This window comes from Protopterus annectens, chromosome 11.part0 (assembly GCF_019279795.1).
Source record: "Protopterus annectens isolate FY-2018-M chromosome 11.part0, PAN1.0, whole genome shotgun sequence".
NCBI lineage: Eukaryota > Metazoa > Chordata > Ceratodontiformes > Protopteridae > Protopterus > Protopterus annectens.
In genome coordinates, this window is record NC_056745.1 from 1,260,560,958 (window position 1) to 1,260,574,683 (window position 13,726).

Here is a 13,726-nt window from a genome sequence, read left to right on the forward strand (position 1 = left end):
GTAGAATGCTTGCAGCCGAATGACAGGAGAGGTAATTTGCTTTCACACAAAAAGGGGAGTCCAGGAAGGGTTGGTCCACCACAACAGGGGCCCAACTATGCAGGGCCAGGTCCTTAATTAGTGACGTGGGCCGGTTGGCCATGACCCCCAGTCCCACAGGGATTAAGGGACTGGTAGCAGGTCCGTCAAATGGGCCTGAAGAGACAAGCGGGACCAATTAATTTGGATAGGAGGCCCGCAAATGCCCAATCCCCATATGAGAAAAACATTTAATTAGATGTAAGAAAAAACATAAAGGGAGATGTGCCAAATATTATTTCATTTTAACAGTGGGGTGCTTTTCCCGAGACCCAGGGGTACGGGTGCTTGCCCACCGGCAGGTCAGTAACCCATCCAGTAACTGTAAAGTATAAAAATAAAGTTAAAAAGGTGCATGAGTCACAAGTAAAAAATGGCAAGCATTAAATGTTTCAAGTATTGTTTGATTAAAAAGTGTGGCAGTTGAACCAAACAAAAAATGAAAAGTCTGACAAAAACTGAAATAAAAACCCCCATGTAAAAAATATACAAACCTGCAGCAGGTAAAAGTACATCAAAATGGAAATCACATGGGGGAAATATATCCCTGGAAATACGAAACATGAAGAATGAGACTGCGGAAAGGATTGTTAACACAGGTCATTAAAAAGCCAGGTAAGTCCTCCAAAAGTAAAATGAAAACAATGAGGAGTGTGAGAAAGGTTAAACCGTACGTGTAATAACCCCTGAAAAAGATTGAGCAGTCGTAAATGCGGACTAAAACCAAAACGGGAAATTGAAATTTGGATCGGAAAGGCCCAAAATCTGGAATTTTTAGTTGAATATGCGATATATGATTGTTATATACCAAAATCCCCCCTGCATGCTTTAAAGCAAAGTAGGGATGTGTGCTGAAAAAAAGCAGTAGAATTGTATGAAGAAAATAAAAGTTTTTGAGTTGCAAACAGTTATCCCCAAGGAATAAAATGGAAAGTAGTTGAAAGTGTTGAATATTCCCTATTAAAATGTGTTGATTGGGTATTCAAGGTGTTAATATTCTTACCCCCCCCTTAAAATATAACCCTTCCAGTGAAAATGGTATGTGAATCAAAATTAAACCCTGGAATTTGCCTGTTGGGTTATATTTGCATGCCCATTGAGATCCCCTGTTATAATAAACCCTGAGGTTTTGATAAATAACCCGCATTTTGTTACTGTGTATTGCGTTCAAATTTATGCATGTGATGCGCTGTTCAAGGTGTGTATCTGGGTGTTAATGGGAAATATTGCTCTGTTCAAAAATTGAAAATGGTTTTATTGTCATAACCCAAACTGTCATGAATAAGCAAAACAAGGACGACAAAGGGCGGGTTGGGGCCCCCCATTATAGTGGCAGTCCCCGGCCTATCCCAGTTGGATTCCCCCATTGGCCCCCTGGGGTGGAACGTGGGGGGATGGGGCTTGTTCGCAAGTTGGAGAGGGAACCACCCCACCCTCCATACATCCACGTGGGGGTAGGAATCCCCCTTTTCACCCCTATGCCGTTGGGCAATGGCACAATTGGGCATGCCTGTTCCCACCCAAACAGCCCCCACACACCCCATTGGGCGTGAAGGCGTCAATTATGGGGGGGGTACTTTCCCATGTTGATCTGGGGTTGGGGTTGGAATCCAAACTCCGCCCCTAATTGTGTAACCCCCAAACTGTCATACAGCCCCTTAGCCGGCTTGCGACCACCTCCCCAGCTATACCGACTTCCCACCTGACTCCCTCTCACCTGAAAAAAAAAGGGCATCTGTCCCCAAAAAAACCCCATAAAACTCCCTTTGCACCATGTTGCTGGAATGGAAACTATCAATTACAATTGGCACAACGATTTTGTTGCCTGACACCCCTCGGGGGGGAAGGAAATGCAACCAAATTAATACATTCCACTGTTGCATGGTGGGCCATGGGCCTTACCAACCCTCCGTCCCGCTTGTTTCCCCACTGTCTACCCTCTTTGTGCCCCTTTTACCTTTTTCCGTTCCATTTTCATTTCTTTCAAAAAAAAGGGGCTTGCCCAAAACCCCTTTTGGGGGGGGCGGGGTTGCGGACTGAACCCATTCTGGCTGGAAAACCGGGTAATGGTTAAAACTCTTAAAAGGTTAGTCACCATTACATCCTTAGCAGTTCAAAAGAAAATAAAATCCCACTTCACCCCCAACCCAGGCCTTGGGCAGTATCTTTGACCTACCACTCCTGCTCTTTAAAAAACTTTCAAAAAAAAAAACTGTAAAGGGGGGATGTTAAAAGGGTTGGTGTGAGTAACAAAGCATGTCATTTAAAATTCGAAAAACAGGCCAAAAATTGGTTTTAACGAAAAGCCTGTAAGTTGAGGTTTGCAGTTAAGAAATAAAATTTATGTATAAAATTAAAATATTTATATAATAAATATTTATAAAGATTGTGGTTTTTAAATAACTTTTAAAAAGGGGAAAGGGGAAGGGAATAAAAAATGTGAATTAAAACAACCCTGTCATAAGAATACTAACCTTTCATAAAAAAAGTGTACAGAACCAGCATGGCCCCCCCGTACAATCTAAAAATGTATTAATCCCCTTTTATAATTTAAATAATAAATAATATAAAATGGTGATGAAATTGCAAACCTTACAAGGGCAGAGGATAATGGACCTACAAACCTACAAAAGATTTTACTAACACTCCAACATGCAATACACATTGCCTTCAACGAAAGGGGGAAGAACAACAAGGACGGAAAAAAAACCCACACACTGGCTCAAGCTTAGCAGTGACAGTGCAGAGGAACAGAACATGGAAACCAAAACCCCGACAAACACAAATGAAAATACATTAATGCTGTCTGGAACCCCCAAAGGAAGGCGACTAAGGAGCCATGTAAATTTTGTTTTCGAGCCAAAAGGGGGAGAAAAATTTAATGCAATCAGTGTTGGGCCATGACCTGCAGCGTTGTCTGTTGTTGCCCTCAGCAAGGGCTGTAGTGACTGTTTTGAAAGGTCAGCCAGGTTCAAAAGGCAGGATCAGCCCATCACAAAGGCAAACTGGCTGGGAACAAGTGTCTGCAGGCCCCAAACCTGCATATGCATCCCATACTGAATTTCCATAGCTTAGCAACCAGGCCGGTTATGCATATATGGGTAGTTCCCAGGGTCAGTAGGGTCCTCCTTAGTGGTGTGGGACCACTGTTGCTTTTGCCAGTGTCCAGGTACATATCCTGTGGGCCCAAGTTTAATTTATCAGTCTTATATGCGGTTGTATGTCCTCTTGAGTGCATGTAGCACACATCCAGGGATACCATCAGGTCACAGTGATGCTGTGTGTTCTGCTTTGCTGGGGGGGCCCCTCACCTGGACATGTGAGATGATAGGGGGGTTTAAATACAGCTGTGATAAGTATTTCAACTGGTGGGGAGAAGGAGGATACATGCCCCCAACTGTCTGCAAGAATGTTGCCAATATCTGTGTGTTTGGTGAATGTTAAGTGGTTTTATTAACACAGAGCATATCTGAGGCATTTGGTCCATTGTAACATAACTGAAAAGGCCTTGTGGTTACCCATAGTGTTTGTGGCCATTTCCTCCCAGAGTAGGCCGTGGCCATTGTTATGAGAGAAGCGTATACCAGTGCTGACCACAGATGCCTTCCCTTAATGTGAATCTGCTCTGTCCTGCAGTAGCCTCCTGCTATTGTTATACAATCTGCCTCTGTCTGGGGTCCCCCGGACAGGATGCCTAACCTTTGCATAGGGTCTGGGTTGGAAATGTGTGCAAGTTCCATGCAATCTGGGGGATGTCCGTGGTAAGCATTTGCAAAGGGTCAGCAGTGGGGGTTGGGCTTCCACTGGCCCAGTGTCCCATGGATACCATCTCAGCCCTAACAAGTGAATAACTGTCTAATCACATACATATCAAAGTAGTCTACTGTGCTGGTGGTGGTGGTGGGATATGTATATCCAGGCCGAGTAATTTGTGTCCACATCACACTAGTGGATGGCACCCCACATACAGTACCTTGGGATGAACCCCAGAGTGAGGTTGTGCATTGGACCTGCCAGTGTGTGCTGGCCGATGGGGCATGCTACTATGTTGTGTGCAATGTGACAGGTAGTGTTGCACAGGTGTTGGCTGAGCACTGATATCTGGCCATGTACGTGTATCCACCACAGACAAAACATGCAACATATGGGAGTAGTAGTATATCACTACATGAGTATCATGTATAGTATGTGTGCCATATATTGCTGACATAGTCTGCTGATATCCTGTTTGTGTTCTCTTCCAGGAGATGGCGGCAGTGTAACCCCGCCTACTCTGAGTGGAAGATGGGGAATCACCAGAGCCTGGTGGGAGTATGACATACTGTTTTCCCACCAGTCAGAATCAGCAGGAGAGGGCTGCACTGTGGCAAGACCTTGTCCGTAGGGTAAATGACATTGGAAATAATAGGACATATGAGCAGGATGACATCACTGCAGTGATTTAATCAGAAATGCCCCCTCAGCGTGGATATCCACAGGCAACAGGTTGCCACAGGAGGTGGGGGGGCCCAAAATCCCCCCTCACCAGACTGGGGGGGCTACTCCTGGTTTGTGGCTCCAGCCCGAACAGCAACAGCAATACACCTGCATTATGATGGAGGCTGGATCCACACAGCAACGACATGGAGGTGCAGGTAATATGCCATATGTACACTTGACTGTTCTGTACACTGTTAGTTTATGCATTTTAAGGTGTGTCCGTGGTATGTAGCTGTCATCATAGTATGTAATTGTGCATGTGTGATATTGGCAATATCAGCAGCTGAGGGTGAAAGGCAACGGGTTTACTACTGCACTGTATCATATGCAGTATCAATGGCACAGTTGTGCCCACTGACATTAATCTCATCATTTCTGCAGGTCCCTCCGGGTTACAGCAAGGCAGGCCATCCATGCTGGTAAGTGTGTTTAACAATACCTATAATAGTCCTGATAGTGCTAGTAACACTAGTGTAACTCAGTAGTGCTCTGTGTATACTGGGGGTGTGCATGGGGCATGTGAGGTGTGCCTGTGCCCATGTGCATGTGTGCATGTGCCGGGTGCATGTGTGCAGTGCATGTGTCCATGTGTGCATGTATCCCGGGGCATGTGTGCATGTGTCCGGGCATGGGGCATGGGGCATGCAGGGGGCATGGGGCATGTGCCCTTGTGTGTGTGTGGGGCATGGGGGCCTGTGTGCATGTGTCCACGTGTGCATGTCTGCATGTGTTTGTCCATGTGTGCATGTGTGCATGTGTCCATGTGTGCATGTGTGCATGGGGCATAAGTGCATCACTGGTAACAATGTGTGGACACTGTAAACTGTGTTTCCTGTCCCTCCCACAGGTTCTGGTGCTGCTCTGGTGTCCTGCAGCAGGGAACCTGAATCTGGTGCCACAGGTACTGGTAATTTTTCTGTGTAATGGTACAGGAAGGTTTTCAGGGTCTGCCATTGGTCAGCCAATTGACAGTACACAGCTGTCAACCCCATCATTGACACAGTCATCCTGCCAGTACACCCTTTTGTCACCATTGTCCCTAGGTGATGGACAGGATACAGTGGGCATTGGGGTTGTGGTACCTGTGGCACATGCTTCCCCACACAGCAGCCATGGGCAGGGTCCCATGGTACCACACAGACAGTTGCCCATGGGTTCTGGGGAGCATCCATGGGTGTACTGCCTCTGGCAGACGTGCCCAAAGAGGTCTGTCAACCTCAGCTATGTTTCGGGCTTCATGCAGGCACAGTCATGGAAAGGTAACCAGACAGGGTCTGAGGGAGCTGAGAGCATGCCAGCCATGACTGACAGTATGCATGACATCGCGGATGCTATCCGTAATTTCACCGATGTCATAGACAGATGTTGTGGGGACATATTACAGCATTTCCCAAAACCCAAAAATGTCCATGAGCCAGGGCAATGGGGGGGCGGTTGGCGGGGCGTGGTTTATGCCAGCAACAGCAGCAGCTGGCAGTGGGCCGACAACGGGCCCGGGGGGCCCCCCCATAGTGCCAGCAGCCCCCAGCAATGCTGGGTCTGTGCTGTCATCAACCCCCCCAGGAGCCATGTGCACATGGCTCTGGACAGTCCCAACAGGGACCTGTGTCCAGTCAACACACTCCGCTTCTGATGACAGTACCCAGTCTGGCTTAGTACGGGAACGGTCCGTAGCCCCCTGCCAGGCACAGGTACTGTCGGGCCCAAAACACTGATCTGTATGACCTGCCAGGTGCAGTCTGTGGCTGTCCAAAAACCCCGTATATGGCAGCCATGAGGTGGAACTGTGCTGTACACACATGAAAAATGTTAACACCTAGGGTACCACATGCACACACTGAAACCTTTGCCCCACCCTGTACTGCTGCCCTCACCAACACACATACACACACATGTAAATTTGGGTGGTATCAGTGGCAGACTCAGGCATCCCTTTTCACACCCTGTGCATATGATGACACTGTGCCACCTCCTGCAATCTCCAACATCATTGGGAACAGGTAAACATTTGGGATGCACAGGGTGACTAATGGTGTATTAGTAGTATCATGTTGGTAACAGTACAGTGTGCTGTTTGTGTTTTATATCCCAGCATGCCTGATGCAGTAACTGTATGAATGTCCTGAATTGTTATCTGCACCCATAGATACCAAAGTGTAACAGCTGCACATAATTGCTGCCGTGGTAAGGATTCAACAGATACCCCATACATGGGTAGCAAAGCAAGAAGTAGTGATATGAAAGGGGGACATGCAGTAATGGTGTCAAGTTGCCCACAATGACTATGCAATGTGGATGTTTGCACATGTTGATATGTGTGCAGTACCAATGTAATCCCAAAACACAATTTAAATATGACATAATATCAGTTCTACCATGGGGATCTGCGTGTGTATTCCTGGGTACATGTTGATAGTGCCACATATTTGCATTGTTACCTACTGTTAGTGTTACCCCCTTTTTTGTTGTACAATGAAATACTTCCAGCCCCCATTTGCTTTGTTTGCATGCATGTTGCTTGGGGTTTCCCGGAACACTGCACACCTGCAATGCAGAGTTACAGTGCTTCGGGGCTCCCAGTGACATCTGCATAGCGAAAATATGTGTTTACACATGACAAACTCACTGTCTGTCCTGTTATTTTCCCGTGAAAATTGCACATGTCACCTGGCATTTACCCAGGGGAGTCATATATGCCAGTGCTATGAAACAGTAGCAGTACACCCACACATACACACCTTCAGTATGTTGTTCCCCCTTGGCCCATGTGTTGGATCACCATGGCAATCACACTACTGGGTAGCATGTGCAAAGGTAACCTGTGAATCACCTCTATGGTCCAGTTGTGGGTTTTTGTGAGTCATGTGGCAATGAAACTGCCACATGTATGCAGTCAGCCATCACCCTTTGGGCCCGGAACATACAACACATGTGTGGGGTGCCACCACATAGCCAATCTGGGGACTGAGCCCCTGAACCCAGTAATGCCATACCCTGTCAGGTGGCATGTCAATTAAATGACTACAATACAAATCAGACAAAACATGCCCGACAGCATGCTGAAAAACTGGGGCATATGGGGACTCAGAATAGCATCCTGCCTGAGCATCCCCCCTCCACAGCTGGCACACAGGCAAAGTTTGGGAAAAGAGCACATGCCACACATGGCACACACATCCTGTGCCAAAACTCACAGCCTGTAGGGGCCCCAACACACCTGTTTCAGATGTGTCAGGTACCTGTCTTTGCTGCACTGGGGCCCCCTCAACAGGCTGTATCTTTAAGGTCACAGTGATATGCCTCAGGGCACTATGGTCCACCACAGAACACATGCATACAGGTCAGTCAGAGGCATGGAAAATATGACTCATTTATTGACCATGCCACTATGGATGACCTGAGACATACCTCCCCGGACTACATGATAGGGGAAAATAGAATGGATCTCTCAGCATGTGGGACGGGGCCCGTATGAGCCTGATCTTTTTCCCATACCCCACCAGGTATGCTACCACTATATGTGGAAGGGTGTTGTATGTCTACATTTTTCTCAGTTCCCAAGTCATTCATAGGGTATGTGGCTGTCAACATTGCTTCTGCAGAAAGCCACTGATGTGCAAGGGTCAGCTTCACGGACAATGGTGTTATTTGGGGAAGCCCTTGATACCAATCTGTTATGCTCAGGACACATTACATAGCCACCCCGGGTTCCCCCAGGTTTAAAACTAAAAGGTGTATCAACACCACAGGTTTCACCAAATCATGTGGCACCCAGCATGGGCTAATTTTTGGGAGTACCGGGTTGACTGGGCCCCGGTTAACCCACACACATTAACAAACCACCTTCCCCCCTACACATGTAACACCGGCATGGTATCCACACCCCAGATACACACACCCCATTGGGCACAGCACAAAGATCAGGGTAAATGTCACTAACAGGTGGGACTGCCACTGGGCATACCTGGCAACCAACCCTCCCTCCAAAGGAAAACCCCCCTATCCTCCATAAAACACGGCAATTGACATTCAAAACCTTTTTATGGCTGGACTGCATCCCGCCAAAAATTTTAGTTATGTTCAACACAAATAGGTTCAAGCATGTGGTCACTGAAATTTATGGAAGAAATGTTACCACCCCACCAGGTGGGAACATACACCCGTACTCACAATGTAGACATAGGCCCCGACCAATGTTATCCCTGCTGTGGTTTTTAATTACACCCACTGATAGCACATCCCAAATTTTTCCAAAGACCCTCAATTTATACATTTCAAATACCATTTATCCCCTGAGGCATTGCAGACATGGTAAATAGAGGTCCTTTTTGTGTATGTTACAATCATATGGGGAATGCCATTGTGGTTTGGCAATCATGTTTTATCAAAAGACCCACACAATCAAATTTCACAACCACACTGGGAGGTTTCCCAAACTACCTATTGTTTAAAAGGAATGACCCCTAGCAGGGCACTATTGGATTACTGGCCCAATGCCCTTTTTTGTTGATAGGTGGTGCATCCCCCGTTTAGGGGAATTGCACATTGGGGTATTTGATTTCCCAAAAGGACTGTTTCTACATTTCAACACACACCCCCTCCCCACACACATCGGTTCAACCCTACCTAACTAATATGACACTGAGAGAGCATTTGCAAAGGCTTTATTACTGAGGTTCCTTTCTGGGTGTACTTATAGGGTGCTGACATCATCGTTTTTGAAAGGGAATGTGCATCCAGGTGCTCCGATTTCCAAAAACATTTTTTAAAAAGAAACACCACACAAAACCCCCTCCAAAAACACACCATTGCAGGTTCAAACCCTACCTAATATGTTATGCACTTGAGGGGGGCAGCAGGCCTATTCGATTACTGGGAGTTCCTTCTCCGCTGTATTATAGGGTGCTGCATCATCATGTTTGGGAAAAGGGAATGTGCATCCTGTGTGTTCTCCTGTTAAAAAACATTTTTCATACAGAATTGCCCCACCAAACCCCCTCCAAAAACACACCCAAAACCCTTTCAGGTTCAAACCCTACCTAACTATTTATGACACTAGAGAGCATAGCAGAGGCAATTACTGGGAGGTTTCCTTTTTTTGCTGTACTTTAGGGTGCTGACATCATCCGTGTTTTTAAAGGGAATGTGCATCCTGTAAATGTTTCCAGTTTCCAAAGGGACATTTCCCCCAACAGACTTTCCCCCTAACCCTCCCCCACACACTGAGCATTTGGGGTTCAAACCCTACCTAACTATTTATGACACTGAGGGCGATTAGCAGGCGCTATTCCCTTACTGGGATTTTTTCTCCCTTTTTTAGGGTGCTGACATCATCAGTGTTTAGGGGGAATTCATCCTTGTGTGTTCTCCTAGTTGCCAAAAGGGGCTTTTCCCCAAAAACTTGCACACACTAACCCCCTCCCAACTGGATTTGCAGGTTCAAACCCCTACCTAACTATGTTTGACACTCAAGCCCCATTACAAGCACTACCATTTGGGGGTTTTCCTTCTTGCGACAACACACACAGTGGAAAAATGTGCATCCCGAGTGGTTCTCCGTTCCAAAGGGACATTTTTTCATACAACTTCCCACACCAACCCTCCACCCCAGGCATTTTCAGGACAAACCCTTTTCCAACAATTTACACTTGAGGGGGCTTAGAGGCCATCCATTACTGGGCATCTGTTTGCACCTGAGATTTATGGGTGCTGACATCTTTTTTTCACAAAATATGTACAAGACACCTGTCAGGTGGGGAAGCATATATATTCACAGCCACCTACCAGGGTAGAAGAAGCACTGGCAGGGTTATGTTCATACCATTTTTACCACAGGACCTGAACAAAACAAACCAGTCCAGAACACCAACCCACATCCAGGACACACACAACTTCCCCGGGAAAATCCGGGGTTCAGGTGCCCCCTTCTTGAACACAGGTACAGGCATGTTGTGAACTACTCCCCTTTCCACTTTACCCCACAGCCACACAATTTGTGGGTCCCTTCTAGGGCAGAACCCACACCAAGCCCCAATGGGGAAAACATATTGCCCTGTCCCTCTGCAACTTCCCTGTTCCACCCAAGGTAGAAATTTTGATATCGACCATACCCCCCTTTCCCTGGAATCCCTTCCCTTCCCCCCCAGGCGGTTGTCACTGCACACAAACGTATTTGCCAAGCAGATTCCTTTTAAAATGGGGTGGGCATTCAAGGCCCATGCTGGGGCTATATGGCCCTCAATAAACCAAATTGCACATGGCATGTGAGGTTTCATTGTCATCTATCCCACATATTGTGTCCCAACAAACCCTGTAGGTGTGTTATGGTGTACAACGCAAGTGGCAAAATTAACTGTGCCCAAGAGGGGGGGAACTTGAACAGTTCCCATCCTTCATTACCTAACATTAAACCAGTGTTGCAGTAATTTCCGGTGCAGATGGGCTCCCCTCTCTTTATTGAGGACACACTGTTAGGATTCACAACCCTTTCCAGCACACACCCAACATGGTGTGGTTCCACAACCCCCGGGTCCCTGGGCCCCTGCTTCAAAGGGCCCCTATAGTCACATGTTGCCTTATGTGACCTACTTTCAGTGGACGTGCCTCTTACTGGGGGGGGCAGATCCAAGCACATCTCTACTTCATTCCCTAGGGCAAAAGCCTGTTTTACCTTACCCCAATTTCAATTGTCGGATGACAAAATTTTGTTGTCTGTTCTCTGTTTCAGGTCTTTGCCCTAGCTTTCCCCGCCATCCCAATTTGTACGTGGAAAATGTTTCATTGAATCCATTACACTTATTCTCAGCAACTTGTGCCGGGCAGATTGCTGTGTTGTGGTTGGGTTCCGGCACACTCAAAAACCGTATGTTGGCCAAATCTGGAGTTGGCCTAAGTGTGGAGCTGCCCAGTTACCCCAGGCATGTTGTCAATTGTCTTTTTTAAAAATGTGAGAGCCCAGGGGACTTTCCTATTTCATCTGAACCACCCATATTTGGGTTGGTTTCTTAACAATACCCGTTTTTGGGTTTGTGTTTGGGTTCATTTTTATCTCCAACTGTTTGTTGAACAGGGTTATTGTGCCTCGGGGGTTCATGGGTTTTAACAGTTCTCAATTTTCTTGCCCAAAATGTAGTCCGTTGTGTATGGTTGTCTTTCACTGGGTGGAATATTGGGCTTTGTCCCTTCCTTACATTTCAAATCCAAAAGCTTCCAGTTGGCCTTACCATGGCATTTTTTCAGAAGGAACCACACCAGGTGCCAAAATTGGGGTTTTATTCCCAAAAATGGGTGGACATTTCAAAAAATAGTTTCCTGGCCTTTTGATCTAGCAAGGGTTTTTTCCCTTGACAACATTGAACAAATTTGCCAGACATTGTCATGGGTTGAACTTGCCTCCTCTACCTTGACTAAAGGTACCCCGGGGGAGCCAATCTCCCCTCCACCACAGGATTTCCTTTGAGGTTTTATGTCTCTCTCTGACCTTCCAAGTTTCGAAAGTGGGGGTCCTTTGTGTTTGGATCATTCGACACTTGTTTGAGCATGTGGGGTTCAGGCTCTTGTCATATCCTGTTAGTTTTACAAGGGCAGATGTTATTGATTCCATTGGACATGGTTTACTCAGGGCCCGGCCCTTACCATTGGGGTGTGTGGGGCTGCAGTTTGTTTACTCAGGCAACACAGGGATCTGTTATGTTTTGCATCCCGGGGGGTACTGTTGTGGATTTACATTGTGGGGTGTTGTGGGTATATCCCACAGGGGGTATTGTATCAATTGTTTAAAAGGTAGAAGCCCGTGAATCCCCCTTTTCTACATTGAACCCTTTATGTTTGGGTTATATGGTATATGTTTTGAACCTAAACCAATGTTTGTCCATGCAGGATATTATCACCTTTTGTACCCAGGCCACATTACATGTTAGGTTGTCATGGGTTAAAACCCGTGTGGTAATTTGGGGCACTTATTTATATGGTGGTTGTCTATCACAGCTCAATTGCTTGCTGTGGCATGGTCCATTTCTGTTTGAGGGGCCCTTTTGTGGGGCTTGTGTCAGCTGGGGGGGAATTGGGGGTTTTGACTCCTCTGTACATTTCAGTCACAGTCCTTCCATTTGGCCTATATATGGGCTATAAAGAAAGGGGCAGGCCAGGCCTTGTGGGATGCCCTCATATCTGCGAGTCTGACATGGATGAGTGTCACCCTGCAGTTCTGCCCTTTGGGCTGGTTTGAACCCCTCTATGACTAGGGTTTTATTTTAATGGTGAACATATCCATCTGAACTGGGGGTTTGTTGAAAATGTGCGGGCCAGCTACGCTTTTACCCCATTGCCTATCAATGTTTACTGTTCAAAAGGGGCAAACTGTTTGGGGCGGCTGCAGTTTCCCCCCTGTGTGGGGCCAGTTGGGCCAAATACCTTTGTTTGGGAAACTGATCCCTTTCCATAGCTGTGCAGACCAAGTTTCAGGATCCTGGGGTGGTATTTTCAGTTCCATTCAGGCAAACCTTTGTTTAAAACCCCTGTTGTTGTAACCCCTTTTTGGGTACATATCCTGTGGAAGGCTACATTGGGCAAGGTAGGCACCAAACTTTGGGGCCATGTTTCCTCAGCCCAGGACACCCTAATCCCTTTTTCTGCGTGTTTTTGCTTTCGATATGGTGTTTCCCCGCATCTCTGTAGGGGGACCAGCAGTCTGCTGGGATAAATATTTTGCCTCTGGGGGTTTGCATCACCGCAGGTTGATGACAAAATTTTGTTGTTTGGTATTTTTTTGTAAATTTGTGTATTGGCATTTTTGAGCCCAACATGGGTTTCCTCAGTTGGGGAAACCTTTTGTTTCCTTAGTTCCTGTACATTTGTTCTTCTGGTTATGGGGGGCAACAGGGTTCCCCCAGGGCATTGTAAAGGGAGGTGTGTGCTTTCGCCACCCCTTGTTGTTTTATTAATTTTTGAAATTTTTTCTGTGTTGTTGGTTAAAGTGGGTTCATTCCCTTTTTGGGGTTTGGGCTCTCCTAAAAGGTTGGGATCCCGTTTTGGGGGTTAGCCTCTGGTTTGATCTGTCCCCCCCCCCACATTATTTATTATGTGTTGGGTTACTTGCATTCACAGCTCCTGGTTTGTTTTCCTGTGGGGGGCTGCCTTATTGTGTTGGACATTTTACAACAGACATTTC